The 15608-nt window shown below is 38.8% G+C and overlaps 1 protein-coding gene across 1 annotated transcript in view; it reads left to right on the forward strand.

The window, feature by feature from the left end:
- Cntnap2 (contactin associated protein-like 2) overlaps positions 1-15608 on the forward strand; it is a 1232273-nt gene that overhangs the window by 356547 nt on the left and 860118 nt on the right. The gene's annotated exons all lie outside the window — the stretch shown is intronic.

The raw sequence follows: 15608 nt of genomic DNA on the forward strand, positions 1-15608 counted from the left end.
ATATATATATATGATTACCACAATAAAATTAATTAGAGTATCCATAACCAACCATGCCATACAATAGGTCCCCAGAACATGTTCATCGTATAATTGAACATCTCACCTTGGGTGAATAGTGTCCCTCCTTCACCCTGTACCCTACTCCATGGTAAGAACTCTTCTCTATCCCAACGATCATTTTTTAGATTACATATATAAGTGAGATTAGACAGTATTTATATCTTTGTGTCTGGTTTATTTCACCTAGCCATGTCCTCCACATTAATCTTTGTGGTCACAAATGATAAGTCTGCCTTCCTGAGGCTGAATATGATTAATTTATAAATACCTATCACACTTTCTTTAATCATTTCTTCAGGAACATCGAGGTTATTTCTATATGTGGTCATTGTAAAATGAGGAGGAAGATCTTCCTTCAAGATACTGATTTTTCTGGATGTGGTGGTGCATGCCTATCACCTTAGATACTCAGTCTGTTTAAAGACCTGAATACAACAAAAAACACTGGGTCTTTCCTGGGTGAGAGAATTCTTCCTGTCTGAAGGTTGGCACTTGGATATTGGTTGGTTTCCCACTTTTTGACTTGAACTGAAACAAAATCATAGGCTTTCCTGGGTATCAACCTTTGTCCACATAACTGACAGGTCCTAGGACTTAGAGCCTTTGTAGTCACATGATCCTGTCTCTTGTTATCTATCTTTCTATTTATCTAGCTAGCTATCTAATGTGTTTTGTATATTAGAGAGATTTTTATATGAAGATGTCTGCATATATATATCTATATATACACATGTTCAAGTATATATGTGTATGTACGTATACATACATATTAGTTGAAGTTCAGGCTTTACTCTGAAAAATATATATTATATACAACTCTATTCCAGGTCATTTCTCTTTGTGTCATAAATGCTTATATGAATGGCTGCCTTTCGAACAAAGTGCAAGGTTTTTTTGTTGTTGTTTTTTGGTCAGTCATGGGCCTGAACTCGGCCTGGGCACTGTCCCTCAGCTCTTCAGCTGTAGACTAGCGCTCTACCACTTGAGCCTCAGCCCCACTTCTGGCTTTTTCTGCTTATGTGGTGCTGAGGAATCAAACCCAGGGCCTTATGCATGCAAGGCAAGCGCTCTACCACTGAGCCACCTTCCCAGCCCCAAGTTCAAGGTTTTGTCGTCAGGAGTCCTATCTATAGAAATGTGTGCACTCCCACTTCCTATTCTGGATGGAACTGGAACTCAGGGCACAATGGCTGAGTCCATGGTGGACATTCAATAAGCAATTATTGCTGGTATTTGAGCAAGTGTTAAGATCATTGAAAAATAGCTTGTGCATTATAATTATCCATGTTCATTAAAATAGTTCCTTTTTTGTCAGGTTGTAAACATTTGCATTAAAAATCAATAAAAGGTTAATGCAGGGTCTAGAAACCAAGCCTCCACATGAGAGCATTGATGACAGCATTGTAGGAGACACTAAATTTTGATTGAGTGCTATAAATAGGTGATCCATTCACATATACATACATAATCACAACCTGGTGAAGCAGCTTCAATGACAGTTTGAATGGAGCAAAATCACACATTTTCATTTTGCCTTTCTTTCTCATGAGAAACACAAACATCAGCGAGCTCTTCTGCTGAATCATTTCCTCTTCTCCTCTGTGCTCTGTGCACCTTGTTCCTGTGGCCATGGTTAGATGCTCAAGATCTTGCTTTTCTTAATGCTTTCTTCATTTGGATACATTCCCTGGTAATTACAAATACATTTAAGCTATCTGATATTTTCATTTATCAACCCTTTATCCCCCGTGTTCTAAGGTATAGATTGAACACTTAGACTTCTATTAATAGCAATCCACCAAGATACTGTGCTCGGTACAAGAGTTTCTTTCAAGACTTGCTCTGATTATTTAATGTTTCAATATTCACTTCTAAGGGTGGCCCACCAGAGATTTAATACAAATATCCTCAAGCTGGTTATAATTCAACACAGTTTAATATACAAGGAAATGGATAATCCATTCATCACCCAACCCAGACAAAGAAGAAGAGAAAAGAGAATGGGAGCACAAGTTATTTTCTAGATAAAGGCGTCTTCTTAAGGGCCAAGCAATTTGGCAGTCATTAGATGGTATAGAGAACTCTAAATTGATGAAAATACCACAAAATTACTTTTGTGTGTCTTGAATTTACTTCGATCAATTTATTGGCCAGGTATACAAACTTTAAAACAATATCCACTGATTACTAACTGACATGAAAAGGGCTTGCAAAAGAAGACTATGTTTACAGTAGACAGACCCATGTAGTTAATGAAAGTTGCTCAATGTTTAAGGTTTTTACTTAGAACTACAAAGATCCAAACACATTATGAACTCCATTTTCTGTGTAACCGCCAACAGCCATTCACATTTCAACAATTGAAAGCATTTTCTTCAATGTTTAGAAGAGTAATTAAGTAGATACAACCTCCAAATCCTGATGCCTTTTCCATCTGTCAAATCCTGCCAAGTGATTACTTTTTGTTTGTTTATTTGTTTTGGTGCCAGTCCTGGGCTTGAAGTCAGGGGCTCATATTCTAGCTTGACATTTTTGCTCAAGGCTAATATTCTACCTCTCAAGCTTCACCTCCACTTCTGGCTTTTTTGCTGGTCAGATGGATGTAAGAGTCTTGCAGATTGTTTTTTCTGTCCAGGCTGGCTTTGAACCTTGATCCTCAGCGCTTAACCTTCTGAGTAGCTAGGATTATAGACGTGAGCCATCAGTGCCCAGATGTCACGTGATTCTTGAATAAGCTGTGTGAAGTCTTTTGTGCTCCAGATTTTTTGAGAACAAAAGTAGTTCTTATTTTATAGACTTATGGAAGTGAGCAAATATAGCTAAAAGAATCATTAAGTAAAATCAGAAATAAGGCTGTTCCTTCCGCACACATCCCCATAACAAAAACAGGAGTATCTCTCCATCTTCCTTCTAAACCCCAGAAGTTTTCTCCTCCAATTTTGAGTAAACAATTAAGCTAATGACTTAGAGCAAGACTTGGCACTATGTGCACAGGCTCAGTGGTGTTGGAGCATGCTCAGTCAGCCACCTTCATCTTGTCTGTGTTACACTCTGTAGGCGCACTCAATGAGCCCATAGCGTGGCATAGGTCTTATCTGATATTCAGCCTGGCTAGAGCAAAGTATCAGCCTCTCATTTACAGTGTCAATATCTCTTTGTTTACCTGTAAAATTGTAGGAGAATGAGCCCAATCCTGAAAGGCCTGCATTTGAAATTCTATTCAGAAGAGCATTATTATTTCTACATTAGGACTTGACTTATCCACACAGGTTTCTTTGGCGACCCAAATTATTTGAGGCTGACTCTTATTTTACTGGGGTGAATGAGTAACTTTCATTTTCCAGAATTAACAGAGCAGCGTCATCTGTCTTCTTAATTTCATAACACTCGATGTTTGTTTGTCACGTGGTTTGAAAAAACGCCACAAAGCAGGTGTGCTGTTCATCAGCTGTCAAGTACAACAGCATGAATGTCTATAAACCATCGAGTCTGTCTCCAGCAGTTAAGGTTTGACTGAATAATTAGGACCGATTATGGCTTCCTAGTACAAGAATGAAGCAAGTCAATCTTTAAAACGACATTTACCTGTGACTTAGAATCAGCTATCTCAAGCTTTGAGGGCAAAGAAATGCATAGATTTCTCTTCGTTGAAATTTTAGGCTATGCCCCCTGAGCTCTTTGAGTTCACGCTTAGTACAGATGCTCATTAAGTCCCAGGAGATCATTTGCTTTTCTTCCTTATACCTACGAATTTCTTCTGCTGTTCCCTTTGATTTTACAACTTTATCCCCCACAATACAAACATGAGAGGTGAGATGATGGAAAATATGACTTAGACTTGCTAGGTAAAGCTTACTTAAATTTGAATTTCAAACCAAAATATTTCCAAATTATGTTTTAGTACAAATATGCACCCATGCAATTCAAATTATTTGTCTTGGTGCCTTGTGTTCTTGCTTGCTGAATCATATAAACTTAATCTCACCTCTAATTATTCTGTCACCTTAATAAAGCGGAACCAACTTATATAAATATAAGAACTGAGTTCTCAGGTAGTTCCTTTGTTTTTGACAGGCAGAATTGCTCACCGTCTTTTAATATTTGAATTTACTTGTATTTTATTCATTTGTGAATCTTTTTCCACATTAACTCCTTTTTTTACAACTCTATCAACTGTCAATATGATGCTTCTTTTCTTCTAGTTGGCATCTTTACTTTCACAGTTCATCCTTTCTAGTGAAAAAAAGAATAATTGTAAAACTTTTGTTACAACTAGATATTTTAAAGGACCATCCGAGGTTTGTTAAGGAATGCTCATATTTCTAGTACACAATATTATCACGCTACTGGCATTCATTCTGACAAGTTTAGACTCTCTTACCTATTGTGTCAGTTCTATATTCCCAGCAACCAAACCTCTGAAATGCATGCTATGCCTGTTTTTATTTATATGTGTCAAATTCTGTAAATGCTATCATATATTTCTTGTTTAAATCACAATACTGTGTAGATTTTTTTTAAAAAAATCTGTAGCACTGGGATAGACAGTTTTCCATTTGGCTTATATACTTTCCAACTCTCTCCTTTCCAAGTCATTTTACACATGAGCGCAAACTACTAACCATTTCTGGTTTTATTTTTGTGCCAGTCCTGGGTCTTGAGCTTGGGGTTTGGGTGCCGTCCATGAGGTTTTGTGATCAAGGCTATCATTCTACCATTTGAACCCCAGCTCTACTTCTTGGCCTCAGTCATCATTTTCTACTTTGTGTTGCACTGCTAAGATTTCTATAAACAAAGTTTCTACATTTCCTCTCTTCCTCTCTACCCGTTTCACTATGCATCTTCCCAGGCCCATTCCAAACTTCCATTAATTGTAGAAACACAGACAGTAAGCGAAGCCAATCCCTGCATGTACATGAAGGGGGAGGGAGGAAAAAGGACCATTCTAAGCTCCTCAACTTTTATCAGTTCCACTCTGAGATAGAAGTTAGTCATTATTAAGTAAGCCAATTTAAAGGCAAGGAAAATGTCCATTTGCAAAGAAGAGATGTTCAGAGAACCTATAACCGAAGAGGAATGACTGACTAAATAGTATCTTTGATCTTCAAAACAGTCATATCATTCTCAGATTTGCTAATAATTTTAAGAGTTAACCATTGATTTTGTTTTGTTTTGTGTAAGTGTCCTGCAAAGGGCCTTGTGTTGAAAGCTTGTGTTGAAGGCTTAGGGTCGGACCTTGAAGAGATGGGGACAGGTGGGAGACAGCCAGGTAATTAAAGATTTTTCCTTGATGGTTCCACTGGAACCCCATTTCTTCCTGTCTCTCTGGTTATTTATTTCTATGTACCATCTTGGTCTATCTACATGGGCTTGTAGATACGTTATATTGCCTTGCCACAAAACCAAACACAAAAGGTCAAAGAATAAGCCTTTCTCCTTATGAGATGTTTATTTTGGTTATTTTGATATAGTGATATAAAGCTAATAAGCACAAATATTTACAATATAGATTTGTCTACCCATTCACTGGATGAATATTTCTCCCATGTATTGGCCTAATACTATCCTAAAGCCTGATGATATGCCACTGAGCCAGAAAGGTGAAGTGTTGGTCAACAAGAAACTTACTCCAGAGAATACACACTTAATGATATTTATAATATCCTAAAGCAGAAGTGGACAGAGGGCCGATTCTAAGGGTCATTAGGATCAAGTCTATGTGAGTTAAGATCTGAAGGAATAAAGCTTTCTATTTCATAGTGATCAGCCCAAGGAATCTTATTTAAAAATAACTCATAGTGGTAGCTCTCATTGTTTCTGCTATGAAACATACTTCTTTTGTAATAATTTAATATTATTCATTTTAATGAACTACAGGCACCCAAAGAAATTGTTCTAGGAAGTAAAATTCTGCAAACAGTCCCATTGTGGGAAAACTCTATGCAGACACAAAAATGTATTAAGAATGAAATTATCACAAGACTTCAGTGGGGGGGTAAAAAAGGAAAATGTTTTCTATCTTGGGATGTGGTTTTATTTTGCCATTTTCCAAGATAGCAGTGAGATTTTGAAAATATTTTTGTCTAGGTATTTTATACAGTACTGTGCTGATTTTCCCCCTCACTAGCCCTCGAAGTATTATTCTCCTTTTGGAAATTAAATTATGTTAATAATTCTATTGAATGAGACAAAAAATATTTTCTTTTTAAAACTCCTCAGTGTGAATGTTCACTCTCTAGAGACTGCACTGAGCACACGGAGACATCCTGTGGATCCGCAGGGATGAGAGGGAGGAGTTGCATCTCCAAGGAAGGCGGGCAGGCAGGCAGGCAGGCAGCCTGCGCCTCCTCTCCCCCCCCTCCACCCCCCCCCCCCCCCCCCCCCCGCCTATGGCAGTATCACCCAGCCCCTCTCCAGCACTTCCAGCTTTCCTGACTCAAGGTGGTCCATGTAGCACTGCCAGTGAACTAGAGGAAGAGACCTGGAAAAGAACCTTGATTCCTGTTCAATTTTGATTTCGTATTTCTGGTCCCATATACCTACTCTTTCTTTCAATATATATATATATATATTTTTTGGGGGGGGTCCAGTCGTGGGGCCTGAACTCTGGGCCTGGGTGCTGTCCCTCAGCTCTTCAGCTCAAGGCTATTGCTCTACCACTTGAGCCACAGTGCCACTTCCGGCTTTTTTTTTTCTGCTTATGTGGTGCTAAGGAATCGAACCCAAGGCCTCATGCATGCAAGGCAAGCACTCTACCACTGAACCACCTTCCCAGCCCCTATATTTATATTTATATATATCAATACAAAATACATTCTATGCACATTCCTTCACTTGAGCTATCAGTCATTTGCCCATGTCTAAACTCCTTCTAAGATGTTTACTTAGAGCTCACAATGGGTCCTGCATTTATGAATAGAACTCAAACATTGAGAGTAAAGATTGATTAAAAGAGTGGGCAGAAATAATGTATTTTTTAAAAAACCATTAAATCCCCTTAAAGAGTCCATTCTTCGTAATTTGTAATAGGGTTTCAAATATCAAAATTTCTCCAAATAATATCAAAAGGATATTAAAAGTAGTATTCATTGGCTAACTGTCTTCTGTATAAAGTTACAAAGTATTCTGGTCAATTTTGCTCTCTTCTTACCCTGGGAGATGGATGTGGACATTCTCAAAATCATTTATGGGAGAATCATCGTATGCTTCATGCTTTTTTAATGTTGAGACTCTGGGAGATGACTTTAAAAAAAGACAAGGGAAGTAGAGAGAGAAGACAGGAAGGGATGGACAATAGAAAACAAGCTAGAGAAGGAAAGAGAGAAGATGTAGATTCTTCAATTCTGCACTAGTACAGTAGCCCCAGACCTCATCCTGGGTGAATGGATGCCTGAAACCCACATTGAGCCACACCTATTTCCGTATGAGAGAGACAGAGAGACAGAAAGAGAGACAGAGAGAGAGATCTATATAGCATAGTCTATGTTATATATATATATATATATATATATATATTTATATATCCTATATATAGAGAGACTATGCTATATCCTATTCTTGCACTAAGATCCGTAGCACAGTAATTGCAATAATAGAACAATTGCAACCACATACTATAATAATACTTTAAAGATAAATTGTTTATTGCTGGAACTTTCCATTTAATGTTTTCCTATGGAAGTTGACCACATGTAACTGACACTTGAACATTTATACCGACTGTCCCTCCCAATTCCTAAGAGAGGAGGGGCTACATCTCCAGCAGGGAGCAGGAGGCCAAAGCCAGGTAAAAGCCTTCGCTGAGAGCTGGTATCACTGTGGGGTTGGAACCCAAACTGCTTCTGAAAAGTTGAAAGGATTTAAATTGCTCTTGCCACAGGCAAAACTGAGTCTGAGACGCGGTGGTAAAGGGCAATTTATTTGTTAAAAAAAAAATGCCTCCAGAAGCCCCACCTGCTGTTGCTTTTATGTCAACAGGGGTTCAAAGGTGATCATAAGGGCAGTATGTTTTACAGGGTTAAAAGAGGGAACATACAGTGGGAGACTGGAAAGCTTTCTTTTAGGGTGGGGTTCTTCTTTGGGGACTGGAGCACCTCCTAATTGATCTGCATTGGAATATCCACTAGAGGAAGGGTTGTTCTAGGTTGGGGTATTAATGTCTTCTGTGTACATCCTTTGTGTGTGTGTGTGTGTGTGTGTGTGTGTGTGTGTGTGTGTGCTTTTTTTCTTTGAGTATCTGTGTTGATAAGGTGTTTCTTTTCTTAATGAGTACGGTGGTCACCATAGCAACAGCATATCATTATGGAAAGGAAGAAGGAAACAGCATGAAGGGCACCAGGAGATGTGATGAGCTATGCCTGGTCGTGTTACTTTGCCCATGAGAAGATGACCCAGATGCAGGCTTGGGAGCAATGTGACTTAAGCTGCCTCCAGAACTCAATGTCTGAAAGCCTGTAAATGGAATTTAGATCTGATGGGGTAACACTGTGATTTCTTCTATAGGGCTGTAAGCAGAGGTACAAAGGGAAAATTAGATTGTCAAGGAGGTGATGCCAGAAGCTCATTAGCATAAAGACAGCATGAATGAGCCTAGCCTAGCTCCTTTGAAGTCCACGCTGGCTTTAATGATCCATGTGTTCTCTGTGAGAAAGAGAAAAAAGATACTTGATAGTTAATTATTAGAGATAAATAACACACACACACACACACACACACACACACACACACACACACATAAACACAGGATTTCTGAAGACCAGAGATAGGGGAAAAGTTCTATCCAACATGAATACTTGAAAATACAAAGCAAAAGGAACACAGAAAGAGCTTGCAAAGGAGTACGTAAACCTCGCCATTTTCTAGAAACTTTGCAAGGACTCTTGGCATCAGTATTTATTTACCACTAGCTAGAGAGGAAATAGCTGCTGTTTAGATTGTCAACCAAACATTGCTAGTCTGTAAGAGGCACAGGTCATGGATATTTCTGTCATTTCCCTCTGGGAAATAATCCAACCACAACTCTCTTAGTTAACTCTAAAATCTCAATCTGTGGTGGATCCATTGTCCCTTGGGGTATTCTCCAAATGCCCTGCCTGTTGTCAACTAGTTATAAAGAAATCAGAATTCAAGCAGCTTTCTGAGTAACATAAACCATCTCCAGTGACGGATAATGTAGGTACTGTCGTGGAATACTTAACTATATATTGGACATGGATAAACTGAAGTTTTTCAGTATTCAGACTTCTCGGAAGACTGTGATGAATCGAGGCACTAGTGACTTCAGACAGCCATTTTAGGGAACCCAAACGCCCCCTGGCCAAACTGGCCTTTGATGGAGGGTTCTCCCAGTCTCCAGAGTCACACCTGTCTCTCTCACACAGAACTCCATGCTAGCTCACATGCTGGCTACCTCAGTCTGTTCCATATTTTTTTATTATCCAACTTAACAGGCAGTTCCATTTTATAGAGATAAAGGGGGATACTTGATTAAAATATTATTTCCCTTTTTTGTCCTTAGGTAATACATCAAATTACCCCAGGTCATTAGATTAGATATGCTATTGTTAGAGCAAGGCTTTTAGTTCTAAAGGTGTGCAGTAGGTATAGTTCTGACTTTGTTAATTATTTTTTTTAATCACCCCATGAGATGGCAGGTACCAGAGACTGGGAATTCAGGTTTAAATGCTTAAAGAAGAAGGGGAGAGGAAGGATAGATGTGGTTGCACAACGTTAATGTGTTGCCCACTTAACCTCTGATTAAGAGAACGTGGTGTGTATGTGTGTGTGTGTGTGTGTGTGTGAGAGAGAGAGAGAGAGAGAGAGAGAGAGAGAGAGAGCTAGTCCTAGAATTTGAACTCAGAGTCTAAGAGCTGTCCCTGAGCTTTCTTTTTTTACCTCAAGGCTAGTGCTGTACCACTTTGAGCCACAGCTCCACTTTTGGCTTTTTGGTGGTTAATTGAAGATGGAAATCTCAAAGACCTTCCTGCCTGGGCTGTCTTTGAACTGTAATCCTCAGATCTCAGCCCCCTAAGCAATCAGGATTACAGGAGTGATCTTACCACTAACCAGCTGATTGAGGAGAACTTTTGAGAGGATAGTTCTAGTGAAGAGAACCTGCCTCTTCTTAGACCTCTCTGACCTGTGTGAGGGAACAAATGGAGGATGTTATAGTTTGGATCAGAAATATCTCCCATAGACCTATGCTGTAGAGGAATAAATAGTCACCAGTCTGTCCCTAAGAGGTGATTGAGTGGTGCTGGGAATTCAGGGTGAAGGGCTAGCAGAGGGAAGGGAAGTCACTGGGGTGAGTCCATGAAGGGAAATGTGGGAGACAGGGCCCTTTCTCTCTGCTTCCTGGCCACCATGAGGAGGGCAGTTCCTTTTACTGCATACTTCCTGCCATGATCCTTTTTTTGCCATAGGCTCAAAAAACTGAGGTACAGGGACCAGAACTTCTGAACTAAAATTTTAGTAGCTAAAATAGGCCCTTCTTCTCGTAAGTTAATTTATCTCCTATGTTTGTTATATGGCCAACTAGCAAGGAGATAAATATCACAAACAAATCATCCATTTGCCCCATCCATGTCTTTGACTGAACAAGGCTTTTAGAGACATAGAAGGAATCACCAAAGACAATTTAGAGCCCAAATATTCCTCACCATATCTCCTAACCTTTTCAACTAGGAAAATTGGTAGATGCTTAAATAGAAAAATGTACCTTGCTTTCCTGAAAAGTCTTGAAGAATTTTCAACCACTTCATTTTATTTTAAATTGACATCATCCAACCCTCACAGCAAAGTCTTGGATGTTAGATATTCAGAAGTGGCTTCTCAGAGTAAGGACCAAATGTTCATAGGAAAATTCCCACCAGAGTTCTAAGAGCTGCTCTGATGTAGTTTCCCCAATACCTACTTTTAACCTCATCTGTATTCATAAATCTCCATTTCTGAGGGGGGGCAAGAACAAATAGGCTCATTGATCAAAGTCCTCAATGGAATTGTCACAATGAAATATTTTGCTTTATATAATTAATACACACTAGTGAATATTGTAAAGGGACATGAAATGCAAAATTAAAAATTAAAGTCCAACAACAGATGAAGATTGGAGTAAGTAAATTAAACATTTAGAAAATAAAAGTTTTCAAATCTACTTTAAAAAATGTTGACTTTAACTAAAGAACTCCTTCCATAAGACAATGAAGGAATGATAGTTATTGGTGTGATTTTGTGAATTCTAAATTTTATATATATATATATATATATATATATAAATGCAGTTAGATGATAGATTCAGATATAATATGTATGTGTGTGTGAATATATATATATATATATAAACTTATGCATAAATTTATGTGTGTTTCCATCTGTTCCCCAGCTGTTAATTGCTAAATATTTGCAACATCTAATCACAAGTTATGGGGTTGCACACACACACACACACACACACACACACACACACACACACACACCCTTCACTCCCAATCTTCAAAGTCACCTTTCTCCTGCTATGTTAGATTTTCAGATTCTCATACTCTACCACTCTCCATGGAGGAGGTAAGGATTTAGAGTTTGGAAAAAAATGGAAGAAACATGTCAAAAACGAAATTCATTGTGAAAATACCATACAGAGGGGTTACAATTACGTGGGCAAGATAATGAGTACAGTTCTTATCAAGCATTGTTGCCTCCTCCTTTGTTTACTCTTCCCATCCCTTTCCATCCCCCCACCCCCCACACACACAAAATGAAGGAAAAAAAAAAAGAAATTCACCATGAAGGAAATTTGTTCCAGTAACCCTCATTGTGGCTCCTTGGGCTGGAAGTGTGTCAGGAAGGCAGACATGGGGCTGGCTCTTAGCCCCTTACAGATGAGCACTGTGGTATGTGGCTGGCGAACTCTGTTTTAATCAAACCCCTGGGTAACTTGAGAACTATTGGCTCTCCCTTGTGTTCTTCCCAACCTTGGGCTACATTGTGGGTTTTTGTTGGTTGCTTTTATTTAAAGCCTTTCCTATCGCTTTTGCCCAGAGCCTAAATGAAAAGGAGAGAGGTAACTGACAAAGAAATGAATAACATACATATATAAATAAAATAAGCCAGCTGCAGAGAGAGAAGCTGCACCCATGAAAAGGATGTTAACTGTTGCAGATATTTGCATTCAGCTGAGAATTCTCTTTTAATCTCCATATCTGCAGCTGGAATAAAACAGATATCTTAAATTAAGAAACTTGGACCAGCTCCTTCCTAATATATATAGTTCTATTTTTAATGGAATGGTCCATGAGTTTTTTTTAGTTAATAAGAACACAGTGGGGGTAGGAATCACTGGGAATGCAGGAGGAATGGCTTTATTAAACTGGAAACGCATACATATTCAAAAGCTTCTCAGATGAAATGACTGTGAGCTCACATCACAGTTTTATTTCTAAAATGCTGTTGGGTGAGAAATGGCTGCCTCAGTGGTCTTTTGAGAGCTCTGGCCATTTCACTGAAGCTGAGAAAACAAGGAATCCATATTCTCAAGTAGTTGGAGACAGGAAGATCAGAGATCTCCAAAGATGTGGAAAATTAAAAGGAATTCGGATCAAGAATAAATAAGGATAAGTAGTTAGCACACTGAATAAATAATAGTACTTAATACAGAAGAATAAGTAAGTAATGATAAGTAGTTGGTACATTGTGTGAACATAGTAGCATCAAGCTTAAGAATTTGCAGAGTGGACCTCCTCTTATAGACAGACATAATCACGCGGAAAAAGCCAGAGCCTGACAACATATGACTCTGGGCATTTCCTGTTCTCAGGCAGTGAGTTCTGGGTGCTGACAGAATGCCTTATCCGCAGCTTTTATCCGCTGGGCCATTGGCATTAGCCATAGTTTAAAGATGGTATGCTTTGTTTGAAGGAGCTAGCTCCAGCCCCATGGGAAGCAAGGGGACACCTCCCACTCCCTTGCTCTTCTGACATCATGAGTCTCTGAATTCTTAGCATTTGACATCTGGGATGCTTTACTGCCTTTCTATGATGCTAGTGTTGTGCCAGGGGTTGTGTTTCCCCAGCTCCGTGGGGTGTTTTTGTGGGTGTTTTTGTCAGGGTGTAAGACACGGCTTATCCTGTCTGGAATTCAGCCTGGACTTACTGCATCCCTTTTAGAAGGGATGTCCTGTCTCATTGCTATACTACTGCTTGTCTTTTCTGTGACCATAAAGCCTGCAAGTTTTTTGTTCATGGGATGTTGCATAGTCAGGAGTATATTAGATCAACAGAAACATAGGTCTAACGTCTTGAGACTATGGAAATTTGTAGCTAAGTACTAATCCATAAATGAAATTCTCTAAGATTTCTATTCAAAAACTTATGATTTTGAACAAGAAAATGTGATACATATATATATATATATATATATATATATATGAATTCTCTGCCTCCATCAGAAAGAATGATATTTCCCCATTTGTTAGGAAATGGAAAGACTTGGAAAAAAATTATATTACGTGAAGTAAGCCAGGCCCAAAGAAACATAGGTCCCATGGTTTTCCTTATTTGCAATAACTAGTATATGTCTGGGACAGATAATCTTTTTTTAGAAATAAATGATATTTTGTTCCTTTTAAAAAAAGAACTCTTACTGATTTTGCTCTTCTATTCAGCTTCTCTGTAAAAGAAATAAGAAAGTACTGTTTTAAATTTTGATTTAAAAGTATATCTAGCCAGTGCTAGTGGTTCATGCCTGTAATCTTACCTACCTCAGAAGTTGAGAACTGAGGATCATAGTTCAACGCTAACCCAATCAGAAAACTTTGTGAGACTTCTGTCTTTAATTAAACAGAAAAACCTGGAAGTGGAAGTATTGCCCAAATGGTGGAACACCAGATTTGAGCAGAATACAAAAGTAATAATGCCAAGACCCTGAGATCAAGTCTCAGTAACACACGCACACACACACACACACACACACACACACACACACACACACACACACACAGCTTAGTTTTACAGCTATATAGTTTTTTCCAAATTTTGATAATGTATAGAAAATAACAATTGATTTGCTTGAATAACTTTACACTTTGTAAAATTGCTTGTGTTGCTGAAGATATTTAAGTTCATTAGAATTATACAGCTTGACATCTTAGAATCTGAGGCATTGACTCCAGACAACAGTTAAGCCATTTTTATTTTTCATTCTCATTGGGAGCACTGAATCGAAACGTTGTAATCTTTTCTGGAACTATCTTCCATTTCATGTTTCAGCAAAGACTTAATTGTTCTTTGAAGAAATTTCTAACTCTAAAAATGGTGGCAATTTATATTCCGAAGAAATATAATTATCCTGCTCAGAAAAGGGAGGAAACATAGAATTGCCTTTATTTTTAAATTATAATTGCAATCATGTATTGGCAGTGCATGTGAACAATTTAGACATGAAATTATGATGGGGGAAAACCTGCAACAAAGAGAGAAGTGTGCCCAGATAACCATACTCAGCCTGCTCTAGAGAATCCTAGTTGTGTGTGTGTTTATCTATTTAGAAGTAGTACGTGTATAGAGCAGAAGTATGGATTTGGTGAGTCATCTTTTCCAAAACCTCTATTTGCTTACTGTGTTGACTGCTCACATATATTGTGCCTTGAGGACTACCTATTTTTTAAATGAAGTTAATTATATTCAACTTTGAACCTGGCCTAACCAGCTCTTGAACTAACATCATTATGACATATTAGAAAAAGAGACAACAAAATCATGACACATTTTATCAGATGATCATTCTTGTGGTTTGGCTTGAATATGAATTATGGACAGAACGCTATACACAAATCTTAATAGGGAAGAGAAGGTATGACAGAGGACCTTGAAAAATGGAGAGAATGTCAGCAGTGCTGCAACACTAGATCCATGGTAGACACCAACTACCTCTGCCTTAGAAGATGGATACCCTCCAGGCTACAGCCAGGACATCACAACTCATTCTTTTAGCACACTCCGACTCCAGGCCTTGGGGCTTGCGAGGAAGGAGACATTATAACTTAGATGTAGAGAAGGAGACTCTCTGATTTTACAGCATGAACTCCCAAGAAGGCTGTTTGAAGAAGTGTTGATAGCTATTCTTGAAAGGGGGGGTGGCAAGCACTTGTTGGGAGATAAAGCAATACAGTTCTTTTTGTCAGATTAGCATAGGTGATTTAAGGATGATGAATGCCATGACAGTACACCGGATATTAAAGGCACTGGAGTTGAGAAGGAGCTGGGAGTCAGAGCGATGACCTGTACTAAGTGGTAGTAATGAGGAAGGAGATGAAGGGGATCGGAAATGGATTGCACAGGGGAAAATGGGCATAAAGTCCCAGAGGAAAGACAGGGATCGCCAGTGAGCCTGCCATCTGTGGTCTGCCGGCAGATAAGATGTGGAAGGGGAGTGTGGAGAACCAGACATGTAAGAGGCACGTGGCACATGGTGTCAAGCACATGAAACAGCACATACATCGTGGTAGAAAGGCTAGGAATCATGGTTTTCTCACCCTTACAGTCTAACCGCACATA

This window comes from Dipodomys ordii, unplaced genomic scaffold, assembly GCF_000151885.1.
Source record: "Dipodomys ordii isolate 6190 unplaced genomic scaffold, Dord_2.0 Scaffold56, whole genome shotgun sequence".
Lineage (NCBI taxonomy): Eukaryota > Metazoa > Chordata > Mammalia > Rodentia > Heteromyidae > Dipodomys > Dipodomys ordii.